The sequence below is a fragment of the Schistocerca serialis genome, chromosome 4 (assembly GCF_023864345.2).
Source record: "Schistocerca serialis cubense isolate TAMUIC-IGC-003099 chromosome 4, iqSchSeri2.2, whole genome shotgun sequence".
NCBI lineage: Eukaryota > Metazoa > Arthropoda > Insecta > Orthoptera > Acrididae > Schistocerca > Schistocerca serialis.
In genome coordinates, this window is record NC_064641.1 from 766,828,083 (window position 1) to 766,847,533 (window position 19,451).

The 19,451-nt window shown below is 43.1% G+C and overlaps 1 protein-coding gene across 1 annotated transcript in view; it reads left to right on the forward strand.

Moving 5' to 3' along the window:
- The first annotated feature begins 3,653 nt into the window (after positions 1-3,653).
- The window catches only part of LOC126474931 (uncharacterized), a 165,833-nt gene continuing 150,035 nt past the window's right edge, over positions 3,654-19,451 (forward strand). The window contains exon 1 of the mRNA XM_050102447.1: positions 3,654-3,728. The gene's annotated coding sequence lies outside the window, so the exon portion shown is untranslated. The remainder of the gene's footprint in view (positions 3,729-19,451) is intronic.

Consider the following 19,451-nt stretch of genomic DNA (forward strand, 5'->3'; position numbering starts at 1 on the left):
TTTCAAATAGAGCAGTTCTCGACCTAAGTTCATGGCTTGTAGGAGATAAACTAACACTAAATCACAGTAAAACAAAGTTTTTATAGTTTCTAACACACAGTTCAACAAAACCTGACGTTTTAATTTCACAGAATGGGCATATGATTAGTGAAACTGAACAGTTCAAATTTCTTGGTGTTCAGATAGATAGTAAACTGTCGTGGAAAGCCCACGTTCATTATCTTGTTCAAAGACTTAATGCTACCAGTTTTGATATTCGAACGGTATCTGAAGTGAGTGATCGTTCGACATGAAAATTAGTCTACTCTGCTTATTTTCATTCGCTTATGTCGTATGGTATTATATTTTGGGATAACTCTTCCCATTCTAAAAGGTTATTTTTGTCTCAGAACCGAGCGGTTTGGGCAATAAGTGGTGTTAAGTTCACGAATTTCACGAGTCTGGGTATTTTGACATTGGCCTCTTAATATACATACATATTCGTTACTGTCATTTCTTGTTAACAATATTAGCTCATTCCCAAGAATAAGCAGCTTTCACTCGGTTAATACCTGGCAGAAATCAAACCTGCATTTGGATCGGACTACCTTAACTTTTGTACAGAAAGGTGTGCAGTATACTGATGCATCCATTTTGAATATGCTACCGCTCGAATTCAAAAATCTTAGCAGTAATCCACGCGCTTTCAAATGGAAACGGAAGAGTTTCCTCATGGGTCACTCCTTCAATTCTGTCGAAGACTTCCATGAAAAATTAAGCTGATTCTTGTTGTATTGTTGATTGCGTTTACTTAAGCTTATGGAGTGGCTTTTTTCGGGTTCATAAACATTTTATTTTTATCTGTTCTTTTATGTTGTAATTTCATGTACTGACATATTTCATGACCCTGTAGGTTTTCTCCTCAATTTGGTCCTACGGAACTTGACGTGTAAATAAAAATAAAATAAAATACACCTAACAAATTGCTTGTAGAAGTGGTCGGGTTACCAACACGTTCGTAAATAGTTGTGGCAGTGAAGCAATATGTTTTCAGATATGGGTTCTAATTCAAAGTAATATCTAGTCAGACGCCTCTAAAAGTCCTAGAAATCTGTAAATAGAATTTTAGGACACCTAGTACGAGAACTATTCCGAAAGTAAGGTCCGATCGGTCGCGAAATGGAAACGACTGTGAGAATCAAAAATGTTTTACTTGCTGCAGTTGGCTACACCTTCCAGCTATTCTCTACATAGTCGCCGCTCCGACTTACACATTTGTCCTAGCGGTGTACCACCTTTCCAGTACCCTCGTCATAGAAGGCAGCCTCCTATGCTTTCGCCAATTCCCTGCGCTTGTCTACAGCTTGTTGACTGTGCCAAAAAGTTGTCTTCAAAGCCAGCGGTTCATGGGAGCAGGGATGAAACTCAGGGGAATCCAGTTACGGGCTGTATTGGGGGTGATCGAAAACGCAGCAGGAACATATTCATTGCCGCTGCAGAGTGCGGCCGACACGTGTCACGAAGAAGGAACCGCGTGACAGTTGTGTTGTGTGGGTTGCAAGACATCAGGCGAAAACTCTCACTTAGCCTTAATACGCTACTGGCTATTAAAATTGCTACAACACGAAGATGACGTGCTACAGACGCGAAATTCAACCGACAGGAAGAAGATGCTGTCACATGCAAATGATTAGCTTTTCAGAGCATTCACACTAGGCTGGCGCCAGTGGGGACACCTACAACGTGCTGACATGAGGAAAGTTTCCAACCGATTACTCATACACAAACAGCAGTTGACCAGCGTTGCCTGGTGAAACGTTGTTGTGATGCTTCGTGTAAGGAGGAGAAATACGTACTATCACGTTCCCGACTTTGATAAAGGTCGGATTGTAGCCTATCGCGATTGGTCGAGATCCAATGAGTGTTACCAGAATATGGAATCAGTGGGCTCAGAAGGGTAATACGGAACGCCGTGCTGGATCCCAACGGCCTCGTATCACTAGCAATCGAGATGACAGGGATCTTATCCGCATGGCTGTAACGGATCGTGCAGCCACGTCTCGATCCCTAAGTCAACAGATGGGGACGTTTGCAAGACAACAACCATCTGCACGAACAGTTCGACGACGTTTGCAGCAGTATGGACTATCAGCTCGGAGACCACGGCTGCGGTTATCCTTGAAGCTGCATCACAGACAGGAGCGCCAGCAATGGTGTACTCAACGACGAATCTGGGTGCACGAATGGCAAAACGTCATTTTTTCGGATGAATCCAGGTTCTGTTTACAGCATCATGATGGTCGCATCCGTGTTTGGCGACATCGTGGTGAACGCACATTGGAAGCGTGTATTCATCATCGCCATACTGGCGTATCACCCGGCGAGATGGTATGGGGTGCCATTGGTTACACGTCTCGGTCACCTGTTGTTCGCATTGACGGCACTTTGAACAGTGGACTTTACATTTCAGATGTGTTACGACCCGTGGCTCTACCCTCCATTCGATCCCTGCGAAAACCTACATTTCAGCAGGTTAATGCACGACCGCATGTTGCAGGTTCTGTACGGGCCTTTCTGGATACAGGAACTGTTCGACTGCTGCCCTGGCCAGGACATTATACATATCTCTCACCAATTGAAAACGTCTGCTCAATTGTGGCCGAGCAACTGGCTCGTCACAATACGCCAGTCACTACTCTTGATGAACTGTGGTATCGTGTTGAAGCTGCATGGGCAGCTGTACCTGCACACGCGATCCAAGCTCTGTTTGACTCAATGCCCAGGCGTATCAAGGCCGTTATTAGGGCCAGAGGTGGTTGTTCCGGGTACTGATTTTTCAGGATCTATGCACCCAAATTGCGTGAAAATGTAATCACACGTCAGTTCTAGTATAATATATTTGTCCAATGAATACACGTTTATTATCTGCATTTCTTCTTGGTGTAGCAATTTTAATGGCCAGTAGTGTACTTTGTCGGAGACACTGTTTAGCTATGCATCTGTATGTGCTCGCTGTGCGCTCAGATTTCGAAAGAGTGATGTGACGGAATCTGCGGCCACACTAGAGACGATGCCGAAAATATCTGTGCAACGCTTTATCAGATTTTTGACTGTGGTTTTCATTTCGCGCCTGATCGAACCTTAGTTTCCGAATAGCCCTCGTAGAAATCTACAGTTCGTTTCCTCTCTAAGCTTAGTGCCCCAAAGGGCGACTTGCGTCGCTCGTGTCTTAAACGGGCCGCGAGTTCAGCAGAAAAGTGTATTGTTTGTAAGAGAATAGTGTTTTAACATTCAGCCCCTCTGTGAACCTTCTACTCGATGCTAGCGTCCGTTGCGTGACTTCTGTGACCTGAGCGAATTTACCGCAGCAGGTCGCCGTAAACTGGCGGAAGTGGGCAGGTAGACTGGAGGGCAGGCTGTGAACTTTTTACGGCATCGCGGCGCCACGTGCGGCTGGGGCAGTGGGTCGCCTGCCAGCTTGTCGAGTGCGACGGCAGCGTCAGCCTACCTAGGGCGAGGCCGGTGCGTGCGGCGGGGTTAGGGAGCCGCCGTTGGGTATGGCCGCCTGGTCCCGCTCTGAGCTTGGTACGGCCGGTTCCCCGCGACCCTCCGCCCTATTGATTAGGCCGCCAGCGGGCGACGCGGCGTCGCAGAGAACACAGTCGGCGCCGTAGGCCGCCACGGCGAGCGTCTAACAGCCACGGCGTCGCGACGCCTGCCGCCCACGCACGCTCCGCACGTGCACACAGGTACGGTCGCCATTACTCTGCTTAGCGCGGTCTCTGCTAGTAGTACACGGCTGTAGCCTACACGTTGGTCAAAACCGCTTGCTATTTGACGTTTGTCACGTGGCGCTACAGTGTTGCCACATCGACTGCCACGTGCGCGTCCGTTAAAGCCCCGACAGCAGCGAACGGGACCTTAGAGTATAAATATCTATGGAGCGAGCATTCGGATTAGACTTGGCCACTGTTTCTATGTTTCGATATAGTGTATCGATACGTGGAACTGTTTCAGTGTTTCGGAACGGCTGTGGTTCACTGTTTCGAAACAGTGGTGTTTCATTCCGCCCCTGTCTCGGATAATCGGACCAGATTCGATCCCGAGCCAGACACAGAAACTGTATCGTTGTTTCAAAATAAGGCTGTCTCAATCCATCTGTGCTTGGAACGGACTAATTGTATCGAAACAGTGATGTTTCATTCCGCTCTGTCGGACGAGATTCGGGCTCGGCACAGGTACTGAAACACAACATACCACTTCATGAAACACTTTCAAGAGCGTCGAAATCTTTTTGACTAGAAATAGCATGAAGCTTAAGATATCCGAAAATAAAGCTTCGTTTCTAGCTGACTGTCCTATTCCGAAATGGCGTAACATCTGCTTTATAAACACTAACAAAACAATAAAACAACGCATACTATTCACATTCAAAATAATAAATATGTGAAAATCATTTAGTTAAAACACACTTTTTTTATAACATACGCTTCTCTGTTCATCTGCAATAATCATATTAAGAAATGCAAGTAAGCCTACAACATTTTGAATAAAAAAAGGGGTAGAGTGACAGTTATTAGACATATACATAAATTTGATGTAGGTACAATTGCAAGCAATCTGTTTGACATATCACCGATAGTGTAACGGTGAACGGGAAGGGCTGGGAAGCATGGTGAATTTATAGTAAAGGTTCGAGACACCTTGAAAGACAAAATTTTTTTCTGTTATATTTTGTTATTTATTCGAATTATTTGGCGTTGTTTGTGAGTCTATAGTCACTGTGCCTATTATCCACAATGATTCCCTTTGTGTGCATGGAAATTAGCAGGATAGGTATATTACCCATACTAACGGAATGTGGGAATCCCAGTAGCATATCCGTTGTTTCTGCAGTTTGCTCCCACCTCCAGTTACGTTCGTGGTGGTTCTTCTATCTTCAGCTACGGCTGTCCTCAGCCAATTGAAATGTATGAAAGTCACACGACACGAAAGCAGCGCATTTGCTGCAGGAAATACTGAACTGCCAAGACACCTAAGTGATAGTTTCATACTTTCTGCGATATGATTAGCGCTCTCGCACCTCATTTGTGTTTATATGGACAAACTTATACAGTAGACATTCAAGATGATAAAATGTGTAGGGATATTAAATTACAAAACACAAACTGTTTCTAAACAGCGTATCGAAACATTACATTGTACTGTTTCATTTGTTTCGAAACAGTTACGTGTGTCAGTTTGCCCATCTCCATTTCGGACGCGCAGAACGAGAATTCTGTCCGCAATCTCTCCTGCAGCTCAAGTCACGTGATTTTCGGACGGCGCGTTTTAGTACGGATACTGCTTAGCGTATTTTGGATGTTATTACTTCGCTGCTACAGATCACTTTCAGAGTTTCCGTGGGACTTTGTATACACGTTTTATAGACATCTTAACAGATTCATGCTGGGAAAAGAAGTTGGCTTAAAGATGTGAAGAGGAATGGTATTGCGCTCTTTTGCCACAGTCTAACTCAGATTACACTTAACGTTTTTTCGGATACTGGAAGATGTGACATGCAACTTGAAACGTCCCCTTTGCAAAATTATCAATAACTGTGCTGGTAAACTTCTACGTTATTTGATTTTCAAACAGCTGAGCAAAACTGAACGTACTCAGACATTTCTCTCTTTACTTTCTCTGATCATCACGTAACTGACACACAATATTTTTAGCGTAACGCAGTCTGACTTTCAATAATCCCTACAAAAGAATGGCCCTGACTAACAATAACCTATACCTTTCACAAATCACTTACCTCACAAAAAGATTCGTTACTTAACTACTGCAATACAGCGAGCGGCAATACTGCCAGTTAAATAAAAGATTCTAACTACTGAAGCCACTAACTACTGATAGGGATATTTGGCAAATGAAAGATTTTGGTAGAAAATAAACAATGTATTTACCTTAACAGTGTTCAAAAGTCATATATATATATATATATCAGTTCATGACATCCAGTCTTACAAATTTCGTTTTTCTGATGGACACACGTCCAGATCGTCCGCTCTCAAAATTCTGCCATCTCTCTCTCCACATCCACCACTGCTGGCGGCTCACCTCCAACTGCGCAACACTACGCGCTGTTCACAGCCAACTGCCCAACACTACAATAGCAAATATTCCAACAATGCCAACCAGCCACAGACTGCACACAGCACAGTCAGTGATTTTCATACAGAGCGCTACGTGGCGTTACCAACATAAAAACCTAAACAGCTTACTTACAAACTCTACTGCACTTATTCGTGTTGTCGAATCCCTGTTCTAATTAATTACGTTTCAATGATACTGCGTAGGACGCATTTGGAACTCTTAAATTGTTAGAATAAATATGGCAAGCGTTTTGCACCTGCTTGTTTATTAATATTTTCCGATCTTCTTTATTTATCCTTCTAATTTTTATAGACAAGTATATTATCTATAACACTTTTTCGCTACCTTGTCAGAAAAGTAAAACAATTCACGAGGCACAAAAAAGTAAAAAATACTTGGTCAGTGCTCAAATTTGGAGTAACATAAAAAGTGACAGCCAACAATATTTCTATTAGGTTTTCCATGTCCTGATTCATATTGTCGAATCTGTTCTAATTAATTGCATTACGATCACATTGTGTAGGAAACTGTCTCACTCAGAAATACTTAGATACCCACAAGGGTCTGACATTGGACGAAATAAATTGGAGAAAATTAATCAGACTATCATGTATACATTTTATGAGCACTTGCAAATTTATCTAGCACTTGTCTCGTAAACAAATGGCCACAAAACAATACAAGACTTTGTAATACCGTTTCTCAAAGTTTTTCAGCATTTAAAGTACCTCATATTAATATGAAATTTACAATTGTACGTTTGTTGTATTACCTACTCCTCTATCCATCCGTAGCAACGATAATACTGCATCTTAGCTGTTACTAAAACACAAACGTGCAGAAAAATATATAACACGAGGTGAATACGTGTAATATTCAAGTTTCACTATTACCGCAAATTATTAAGAAGTGAAGTTGACCCATAATCAAGTGACTAACTTAATTCGATGTTGAGAATATGCGCAATAGGCATTGCTCACGCCATAGATATACATACTCTATGATACCGGCATACACGCCCATCACATAAAAGTGCCCCGACCTAGCGGCGCTTTTTACGGCGAAGTTCAAAGCGTTCTTCTTATAACAGGGCTGGCTGTATTCGCCGGTGACCGCGTCGGTGCCAAAACAGCTTTCGGCGTCACCTTGCAGCAGGATTATACCGAGGGGGTGGTAAGACACGCCCCAACCAAGGGCGCAATCATACAAAAATCGATGCAGAAAAAGCAAGAATGTGGAAGGCTGTATTAAAAAATTTGGACCACCACTGGAGTAGCGAAAACTGAGCTTTGCTTTGCGAGTGCTGGTATGCAATTCGACAATAACACCCGTCTTATCTAGTGGCAATTGGCATTGGAAAAGATTTCTGACTGTTGCAGGCTTTAATTTGAATAATCCGAACGTTTATATTTGACACGTGTAGTAGGTTCATATATCAGCAAAATAAAACTAGTCTGAATAGTGATTGTTCTAGACTACCAGATAAGATCACGCAACTTGCACATCTAATTTAAGTTAATCATCTGTTTTAGATTGTAATCCTTTTCTTTTCTTAACTAGTTCAGTAAGCAAGTAATTCACACGTATAGTTAATACTGATTATCACGTATTGTCTGCCAGCCGTTGTGGCCGAGCGGTTCTAGGCTTGAGTCCGGAACCACGCTGCTGCTACGGTCGCAGGTTAGAATCCTACCTCGGGCATGGTTGTGTGTGATGTCCTTAGGTTAGTTAGGTTTAAGTAGTTCTAAGTCTAGGGGACTGATGACCTCAGATGTTAAGTCCCATAGTGCTTAGAGCCATCTGAACCATCGGAACATATTATCTGATTGATTCATAAAATCTAATGCTGTAATAGGACCTAAGCAAAACCTATCGCAGAAGCCACCTCTAACACAAAAGGGAGCTCTATCCAGAAGCGCGAGTCATACAATTACGGCTATATCCTTGATAGAGAGTGTTCGGAAATTTCCGTTACAAACTTCTAGGATCTGTAGAGGGGAGTGAGTACATAATATTTTGAACAGGATCCCATGTCCGGAAACGTACCGTTTCCGTTCTAAGACGGTTTAATTCAGATGTGTAACGCGTCCACGTCTGTTGCATTAGCAATTGAAGAGACCCCAGGTGGGATGGAGAGTGTGTACCAGAATGTGCTTCGTAGGTACACTGTCTGTAATAACGTTGGTGGTCGCCACATTGAGCCGCTGTTGTAATGCATCAGTTTTGTTCTGTACGTACAGTATGCTGGGTTCCTTTTTGTTTTGGAATAATGTGAACACCTGATGTATAAGCGTTAATACAATCAAATGTGGTTAAGTTATAAATGGACGTTTCGTTTCATTTCCTTTCGAAATGTTACCTAATAATTGTACTGCGTCACGCCAATACGTCGAGCATAAGAGGATGAGTTAAACATCTGAATTGAAACCGTAGTAGAACGGAAACGATACTTTTCCGGACACGGGTTCCTATTCAGAATACTATGTACTCACTCCCCTCTACAAGTCCTAAAGTTTGTAACATGAGTTTCCGAACGCACTGTATTTTATAATAGAGAGTAGAGCGAAAATAACTACAGCGATGTTTAAATTACGTGCGCAAGCGTCTCTAGAATCTAATTCGATCGACAGTCAAAGATATGAAAATGGCGTATAAAGGAGTCGAAACATAGGGGGCAAACATATAGAACGCTTAAAAACTGACCCAAGGAAGCAAGACAGAAAGATGGCTGATAGAAGTACCGGGAGAAGTATGTCATTTCTCCTACCCCTCGTATGTTCCAACGTTCTACCTATGAGAAGAAGCCGTTCTCTCGACGTGCGGCTGTAAATGAGTTCTGTTGTCACAGAAACATTTCTGCAATATCATTTCGTTCAAGCAACGTCATAAAGAAATGATTACTACCAAATAGACACCTATCGCTGAAGGGGCGTTTGTACCTTCTGTATTTTACGACAGTGTGTGGACACAATAGTGTTGCTGTCAACATTGCTGCCACGTGGCTGCAATACATGATAATATTGCGGAAAGACCGCGCAACACTGTTGTTAGATCAGCCTGTTGCAGGTAGTTGCCGACATATTATCGAGACGTTGCCAGAGCCGTCCAGCAAATGCAGAATATGCTTCGTATTGCTAGGCGGCATCTGTCTCCATCCTTCCCTGCAAATGCCTCCCCCCCCTCCCCCGTCTCTCTCTCTCTCTCTCTCTCTCTCTCTCTCTCTCTCTCTCTCTCTCTCTCTGCCTTGCTTCCTCTTTCTCACGATCGGTGCCGCAGTGTCAAGTGAAGCAGTGAAACAATATTGTTTTGATTCAGTTCGATATCTGGCGCGCATACACACCGACGCTCAATTTGGTTACATGAAATGTATTCACATTTGCGAATATTGACAACCATCAGCTCTGTAATGAAATGACGAAAATGACAATTTGTGCCAGACCGGGACTCGAACCTGGATTTCCCGCTAACGGCGAGTGATCGCCTTGCATCAGGCTATCCAATCACGCCTGAAGACGAGACCCAAACTTCCATATGTTGTCAACCACCTACAACCTGCACTCATACATTCATTACGTATAATCCTGTCCAGGGGAGACATATTAATTGAATGTCGCTTGCCCAATATCGGCGGATAAATACGATATTGCAATGCCTGTGTTGTTCAGAAGTACGATGCAAATTCCCTTCGCACATGCATGCAATATCGTATTCAATTTGTCGGTTGTTTACAGGAATGTATGTCTGGGTAAACGAGACAACCATGAATTCCATAAATGTCGTGCGTTCGTATGTTTTGGACCACTACTACGGAACACAGAAAGTAGTAAACATAAAGACTGAAATATTAAAAAGGACCTTGTCGCTGCTACCGTCGCAGTAGCAGACATGCAAAAGCGAACCATATTTTTATTCACATATATTCTTAAGACTTCTAAACTTTTGTTGAAACTACACCATGTGTGTTTCCATGTCAACCTGCTTTTCTCTGCTCTGTATACATTTCTTTTCACGTCCCATGATTCCTATCGCAGACGTAACGCATTTGTGAAAGTAATAGTTGTGTCATCGTACTGGTGAAACTCAATAAAATAACGACATAAACATCAGATTGTTATTTTAAACCGTTTCAATCAGTTTATTGGGTCCTTCCACCAAATCAGTGCAAACGTCTAATACTAAAAGGCATGTCGATGAAAGTTAATCTAAAGTAAGTCTACACTTTAAACAAGTATATCAAACTTTAGTATTCAAAACTGAAGTATGATCGCCAGCGTGGCTGTAAATAGTACAGGGTCTTTCATATTTGTATTGGTCTTAGCAGTTCTCAGACGAACTGCTTTTAAAAGATGTAATGAAAATCGTGTTTCAGTATTCTGCAAATGGTACTCATCCAGCATTATTTCACGTGTTGAGAGTTTCCGAAATAGTTTGCTTTCTTGAAAAACAACGCATCCACAGAGCCCAATGTTGCTCTTTCATCTTAAAATTTCTTCTTACGGAACGCAAGTGCAGGGGAGCCGCAATCGTTAATACTAACTCGCTTGCGCAATTTCGCGGCTGCAGTGTGGTAGACTTCTCTTGGCCAGCAATACCCTCTTTGCCTGTGCTAGTATGTATCCTATGTCCTCCCTGCTTCATCCGTCATGGATTTGCATCCAAGATAGCAGAATTCCTTAACTTCGTCTATTTCGTGACCACCAGTTTTGACGTTATATTTCTCGCTACTCTCATTTCTTACGGAACTTAATCGGAGACTGCGAATTCATTTGGCGTCAGCTGTATTGATTATGCCAGACCGGGACTCGAACACTAATAGATTATATCTGCATCCAGTACAGCTGACGCCAAATTTATTTGCAATCTTCGAATATGTTTCGTAATATTTAATACAGCCATGGATCGTCAGCAATGTCTGTTCCTTCAGATATGCCAAATGAAACAGTACAATCTTTTCTGCTTCTTCTCTTTATTTTCGTCTTTTTCCTCTTCATTCTCAATCCATATTCTGTACTCATTAGACTGTTCATTCCATTCAACAGATTCTGTAATGCTTCCTCACTTTCAGTTACATAAACATACCATTACGCGGCTTATCTGTCAACAGTACGCTTGGGTAACACAGCTGTAGAACAGAAATGGTTATATTTGAGAGATGAGAGAATGTCTCCTTTACTCTGTTCGGCTAAGTCGGATCACCGTACAAACAAACGTAAAAGAGATATTTTCCCAACCCTCAAAAATAAGCGTTATTCTGGAATATCTAATTAGTAATTTTACGAGGACCAAATAAACTCTGTTGCTTATTTTCTATTATACGACAAGTAATGAAAAGTGGTTGCCGCAATCAACAGGACACAGACTTTGTTTTACCTTCATTTTTTAGGTAGTTTACACAATTTGTAGTTTATTTACTGTATGTTCAATTTGTTGTGTGTTATATTTTTTATGGGCGATGTTCTTGAGGACAATATTATAGAAATGGAAGAGAATGTAGATGAAGATGAAATAGGAGATATGATACTGCGTGATGAGTTTGACAGAGCACTGAAAGACCTAAATCGAAACAAGGCCCCGGGAGTAGACAACATTCCATTAGAACTACTGATAGCCTTGGGAGAGCCAGGCCTAACAAAACTCTACCATTTAGTGAGCAAGATGTAAGAGACAGGTGAAATACCCTCAGACTTCAAGAAGAATGTAATAATTCCAATCCCAAAGAAAGCAGGTGTTGACAGGTGTGAAAATTACCGAACTATCAGCAAAATAAGCCACGGCTGCAAAATACTAACACGAATTCTTTACAGACGAATGGAAAAACTTGTAGTATTCGACCTCGGGAAAGATCAGTTTGGATTCCGTAGAACTCGGGAAAGATCAGTTTGGATTCCGTAGAAATATTGGAACACGAGGCAATACTGACCCTAGGACTTATCGTAGAAAATAGATTAAGGAAAGGCAAACCTACGTTTCTAGCATTTGTAGACTTAGAGAAAGTTTTGACAATGTTGACTGGAATACTCTCTTTCAAATTCTGAAGGTGGCAGGGGTAAAATATAGGAAGCGAAAGGCTATTTACAATTTGTATAGAAACCAAATGGCAGTTATAAGAGTTGAGGGGCATGAAAGGGAAGCAGTGGTTGGGAATGGAGTGAGACAGGGTTGTAGCCTCTCCCCGATGTTATTGAAAATGTATATTGCGCAAGAAGTAAAGGAAACAAAAGAAAAATTTGGAGTAGGAATTAAGTTCCAAGGAGAAGAAATAAAACCTTTGAGGTTCGCCGATGACATTGTAATACTGTCAGAGACAGCTAAGGACCTGGAAGAGCAGATGAACGGATTGCACAGTGGCTTGAAAGGAGGATATAAGATGAACATCAACAAAAACAAAACGACCATAATGGTATGTAGTTGAATTAAATCCGGTGATGTTGCGGGAATTAGATTAGGAAATGAGACGCTTAAAGTAGTAAAGGAGTTTTGCTATTTGGGGAGCAAAACAACTGATGATGATCGAAGTAGAGAGGATATAAAATGTAGACTGGCAATGGAAAGGAAATCGTTTCTGAAGAAGAGAAATTTGTTAACATGGGGTATAGATTTAAGTGTCAGGAAGTCGTTTCTGAAAGTATTTGTATGGAGTGTAGCCATGTATGGAAGTGAAACGTGGACGATAAATAGTTTAGACAAGAAGAGAATATAAGCTTTCGAAATGTGGTGCTACAGAAGAATGCTGAAGATTATATGGGTAGATCACATAACTAATGAGGAGGTATTGAATAGACTTGGATAGAAGAGAAATTTTTGGCACAACATGACTAGAAGAAGGGATCGGTTGGTAGGGCATATTCTGAGGCATCAAGGGATCACCAATCTAGTGTTGGAGGGCAGCGTGGACGGTAAAAATCGTAGAGGGAGACCAAGAGATGAATACACTGAACAGATTCAGAAGGATATAGGCTGCAGTAGGTACTAGGCGATGAAGAATCTTGCACAGGATAGAGTAGCATGGAGAGCTGCATGAAACCAGTCTCTGGATTGTAGACCACAACAACAACAACATTTTTTTCGTGTATACAGTCCATTTAATTAATACTTTTCAATAATAGTTCATTTTCATTCAACTTAACTTGCTAAGTCTGTTGAGGAAAAATTACATAAAGATAATTTTACGGAAGAGGGAAAGGTTCTACTGTTCTCCCAAGAGCGCACGATCACCTTCATAGGACTTTGCAATACAGTACAGTGACTAAGCATTTCCTAAGGAACATATTGTCTTCATCACCACAGTGTGATTTCTTTCACGGCCGTACGGCTTGTTAAGTGATGCAGCTTTAGGATTATTCATGTTATAGGCTAGTGTTCCATTTATCATCAGAAACAATAATTACAAAAAGTTAATTGCGTCAGCGCGCAGCTATCTCGTGTTGTATCAGCTGTCCAATCGAAAATACGTGGACACGTACTTCAAGAATTCTTTGTTGAGTAAGACTGCAGTGTAAATGGAAACAAACGGCACGACGTTCATGCATATTTGTGCACTACTGCACCATTACTAGCAATGCTTTAAGGACCAAGATTTCACCTCTGCCGCATACGGTGTATTTCAAACTTACACTAACTTTTATCCAGGGACACAGCATCAGAATTGAAGTATTCAGCGAATGTTTTCTCGAGAGAAACGCGCCCATCATTGCGTTCCCTCCTTCAATATGTAAGTGTTGTGGGGTGTGACCCCTGTTATTAAAATCGAGTTATTGCGTGATGTAATTGTACATATTTTTAATGAAACCATGCAGTAAGCAACTGGTTAAAATTATGTAATTCATGAGTTCTGGGAAAAGCCTGTATCGCCCTCTTTTAAAGTCAAAATTTTTCACTCATAGTACCAAAAATGTTTTCAGATATACTCCTAGCACAACTCAAAGTATGAGTAAAACTACGCTTCTGATCATCTACACTGTTCCTTCCCTGCATAATATCTAATCACGTACGTTTTGAGAAGAAATGCCTCATCATCTACAATCACGTATGTAACTTGAGTGTCTGCGTTTGGTAGGGCCCAGTTTGCTGGAACGTCCTTTGAGGTGACAAACACTCGCCCATCATTACTTTTGCCGTATGCCTCTACAACAACAGCAATACAGGCGGTGACGGCTCTTTAAAGTCACGGTTGTGTGTGACTCGGCCTTAACTGGCTGCCGCAGTGCTTGAGAATTGGTACGCGTTTAATTTATTGATTAATTTGTGGCTGAGGGAGCTACACAGCAGGGTCATCAGCGATGGTACGCGTTTACATCGCAACGCTCTAATACTGCAATTGAATTGGCGGTTTGTTGTGACGCAGCGTGAATGGCGGATAGACTGCGTGTGGAGTTGATAGCTCTGGCTGGGGGAGTTAACAAGGGAACGGCCCCCCGCACTAACGGGTAAAAGCTGGTGAAAATACTTTAATATGCGGAGGTGTCTGTTCCACAAGTGATCAAGATCATTTATCTGCATAAAACTGCTTTTGTGTACAATCGATATTTGAAGATTAACGAATCTACTGACTACGGGACAACAGAGCAATGGGTATTGATGATATCCCTGTAGAACTAATAAAGAATGCTGGTGACAGCATGAAAATGATGCTAATTAAACTTACTAGGTCCATCTACGAGGGTAATCCCAAAAGTAAGATCTCCTATTTTTTTGTAAGTACATACATCTGTTTATTTCTACAGTGGTTTACATCGGTTTACAGCTTGAACATTTAGCTATTTTTCGACATAATCACCATTTCTGTCGATGCATCTTTGTAGACGCTGTGGCAGTTTTTGTATGCCCATGTCATACCAGCTCGTCGCCATGCTGTTCAGAAAGTTATGAATCTCTTCTTTCACCTCGTCGTCGGAGCTGAATCGCTTTCCGGCCAAATGTTCTTTTAACCTAGGGTTGATAGTCACTGGGCGGCAAGTCAGAACTGTAGGGTTGGTGGGTGATTATGTTCCACTGAAACTGTTGCAGGAGAACAACGGTTTGCGGAACGATGTGTGGGCGAGCGTTCTCATGGAGAATGTGTACGCCCTTGCTCAACATTCCTCTTCTCCGGTTCTGAATTGCCCGTTAGAGTTTTTTCAGCGTCTCACAGTACCTGTCAGCGTTAATTGAGGTCCCAGTGGGCATGAAGTCGTCCAAAAATACCCCTTTCCAATCCCAAAAAACGGTTGTCATGACTTTACCGGCAGACTGTTTGTTTGAATTTCCGCGGCTTTGGCGAAGAAGGATGCCGCCACTGCCGTGATTGTTGCTTGGTCTCATGTGTAAAGTGGTATGCCCAGGTTTCGTCACCCGTGACAATTGAGTCCAGAAAGTTGTCCTGTTCGGCTGCAAGGTGGTGAAGAAATGCGCGGGAAGCATCAACTCGTTGCCGCATTTGGTCCTCAGTCAGCATGCGTGGCACCCATCTTGCACACACCTTCCGGTGGTTCAATGTTTCCGTTAAATTCTGTGAGCGGTGCTTCGGGAACCTCAGGAACCAACGTGCAGAGATCATCCAGGGTGATCCGCCGATCTTCATGCATGCTTTGCTCAGCCTTCAACACTGTCTCCTCAGAAATTGACGGTCTCCCGCTCCTTTGTTCCTCGTGAATTTCGGTCCGACCATCTGCAAACTTTCGACGCCACTTACGAACATTTTTGACATCCAACACGACTCAACAACACTTCCGTCAACTGGCCATGGATTTCAATCGGCGCAGTGTCCTTTGCGTTCAAAAACCGAATAACTGCGCGCAGTTCGCTCTTGGCGGTAACGTCCAACGGGAGCTCCATTCTCAACGGCTGCCAAGCCAAGACTGAGCGCCTCACCGCGTGAAGCACTCTTTATAACAATGTGACCAACTGCCACACAAACAGAGTTCTGTACTTATAAAAAAATAGGAGGCCTTACTTTTGGGATTACCCTCGTATTACACAGGAGAGATACCGATAGACTTCCAGAAATGCATCATTGTTCCCATACGAAATTAGGCAGCAGCTACAAACTGTGAACAGTACTGAACTTTAAGCCTAATATTACATGCGTCAAAAATTCTAATAAAAATAATTCTGAAGAAAATTGAAGAGAAGGTGGAGGATATGCTGCCTCAGTTTGGTTTCAGAAGGGGATTGAGAGCAAGAGAAGCGATTCTGGCTCTGAGGCTCCTTATCGAAAAGCAGTTACAGAAAAATAAACCACCTTATATTGCTTTTGTAGACATGGAAAAGGCATTTTATAACTATATCTTGCAAGAGATGTTCAGAGTGTTGAGTAAAAGTGGAATGAAGTACAAAGACATTTGTGTGATACTCAGTTTCTATAAGAGTGAGGTGGCATTGATTAGGAACTGTCACCAGGAACAACAAGCAAATATTAGGAAAGGGGTAAGACAAGGATGTGCTCTCTCTCCTCTTATATTCAATGCTTACATCCAGGAAGCTATAGACCAAGTTCGAGAAACTACTGAGGTGAGGATCAAAATTAATGGGCAGAAGATAAAAATTTTACGTTATACAGATGATATTGCTATAGTCGCGGAGACAAAAGAAGATATAGGAAAAGTTCTCAGAACATTGGAAAGGATTCTATGCAATCAGTACAGAATGAGAATAAACAAGAAAAAGACTAAAATGACGGCATGCAGTACAGAAGCAGAATATGAACCTCTGAGCCACGCGAAGTGGCCGCGCGATTAGAAGCACCATGTCACGGATTGCGTGGCTCCTCCCTCGGACGTTCGAATCCACCTCGGGCATGGGTGTGTGTGATGTCCTTAGGTTAGTTAGGTTTAAGCAATTCTAAGTTATAGGGGACTGATGACCTCAGTAGTTAAGTCCCATAGTGCTCAAACCATTTGAACCATGAAAGCTTTCGTTTGGAGTGTGGCCCTATACGGATGCGAAACTTGGACAGTGGGAAGAGAATAGAGAAGACGGCTAGAGGCCCTGGAGATGCGGTGCTATAGAAGAAGATCAGCCGGAGAGATAAAGTAACAATTGGTTCAAATGGCTTTGAGCACTATGGGACTTAACATCTGTGGTCATCAGTCCCCTAGAACTTAGAACTACTTAAACCTAACTAACCTAAGGACATCACACACATCCATGCCCGAGGCAGGATTCGAACCTGCGACCGTAGCTGTCACACGGTTCCAGACTTTAACCGCACGGCCACACCGGCCGGCCAAATTAACAATTGGAGAGGTGCTTAGAAGAGTACTGGAAACCAGATCTCTGTGGAGGCATATCTAAAAAAGAAGAGACAAACTTGTAGGCTACATGCTAAGACACAAAAACGTCATTGGAACAATAGGAGAAGGAGCTACTGAGGGAAGGAATCGGCGGGGGCAATCAAGGATATCATACGTGCAACAGATCGTGAATGATGTTGGATGTAGCATGTATGTGGAAGTGAAGAGGAAGGCAGACAGAAGAGAGGAATGGCGCTCTGCAGCAAACCAATCTCAGGGTTGAACACTAAAAGAAGAAGAAGACAGACTACGTAAGCACAAGTCCCACCAAGAAAGACTACCGTGTAACAGGCAGTTGTCTGCAGTAGCTTTACATGAGTCATGTACGAACTATTAGTGAACAACGAGCAAACATTTGCTTGAAACAATAAACGATATTGCAGTACCGGTATTATTCTGATGACGATACACTGCGGCGACCACAGCCGTTACTAAACACGTCAGATGAAGTCGCAAATGCGAATAATGACTACCATCAGCTGTAGAATGGAATGACAACAATGAAAATTTGTGCCGCACTAGGACTCGAACCCGAATTTCCAGTTTATCGCGAGCGGTCGCCTCACCATTTGGCTGCCCCTGCACGATTCAGAGCCACAACCAAACTTCCATATGTCGTCAACCATACGTCTACGATCTGTACTCGCACATCCACATCGTAGCAGGTGGTCGAGCAGCTGCTGCGGTATAGCCTACCATACTTTCACCAGCGCCTGTCGAAGGTCCTGAAGTGTCGTAAGGGTTTGAAGACGAACAGCGATACGTCGACCGAGAGCATCCCAGACGTGCTGGATGGGGTTTAGGTCTGGAGAACAGGCAGACCACTGCATTCGCCTGATACCTTCTGTTTCAAGGTACTCCTCCACGATGGCAGCTCGGTGGGGCGATGCATTATCATCCATCAGGAGGAAGGTGGGACCCACTACATCCCTGAAAAAGCGGGTATACTGGTGCAAAATGACATCCCGATACACCTGACCTGTTACAGTTCCTCTGTCAAGGACATTAATGGGTTGGTATCTGGTTCCTGGTTCACGTCAGATGAAAATCCGGCGAGAATCACTGTTCAGACTATACTTGGATTCGTCGTGAACATAACCTGGGACCACTGTTCCAATGAGCATGTACTGCGTTCTTGACATCAGGCTTTAAGGACTCTCCTGTGACCAGGGGTCAGTGGAATGCACCTTGCAGGTCTCCGGGCTAATAAACCATGTCTGTTCAGTTGTCTGTAGACTGTGTGTCTGGAGAACTGTTCCAGTGGCTACGGTAAGGTCCTGAGCAAGGCTACCTGCAGTGCTCCGCGGACGCCTGCGGGCACTGATGGTGAGATATCGCTCTTCTTGTGGTGTTGTACACTGTGGACGTCCCATACTGTAGGGCGTGGACACGTTTCCTGTCTGCTGGAACCGTTGCCATGATCTTGAGATCACACCTTGTGGCCATTGAAGGGCCCATGCTACGACCTGCTGTGTTTGACCAGTCGCCCTAATATTCTACCCTTCATAACGTCATCAATATGCGTTCTTTGAGCCATTTTCAACACAGTCACCATCAGTACGTCTGAAAACGTCTGCAGACTTACTCTCTGCACCGTACTCTGACATGCATCAACACATCTCTGCGTATGTGGACTGCTGCCAGCGCCACCGTGCGACGATCGCAGGTCAAATGCGCCGCATGGTCATACCCCGAGGTGATTTAAACCCACAAACCGCCCACCACAGCGTTGTTTCACCATGTATCAGCATTATCCTTAATTTATGAGCATGAGTGTACTTGACCGCAATAAAAGCTATAGTTCAATGATTGCGCTCATCGCTGCTCTCTACCAGTAACATGCTAAACATGAAAAAAGACGTTTCCTTCATTAGGTTATCATGGCATTATTGTACGGCCGTATGTCAGGGACATACAGTTTTCCCAGCTGTCATTGTTGGCTTTCGAAACCAGAGCAGACTGATCTTCCTTCAGGGAACTCCTTAGTCGTCCTCACGGTACGGAAGACTGATCCTAACTTCTTCATGTCTCAGACAAGCTGACAACTCAGCTACGAAGATC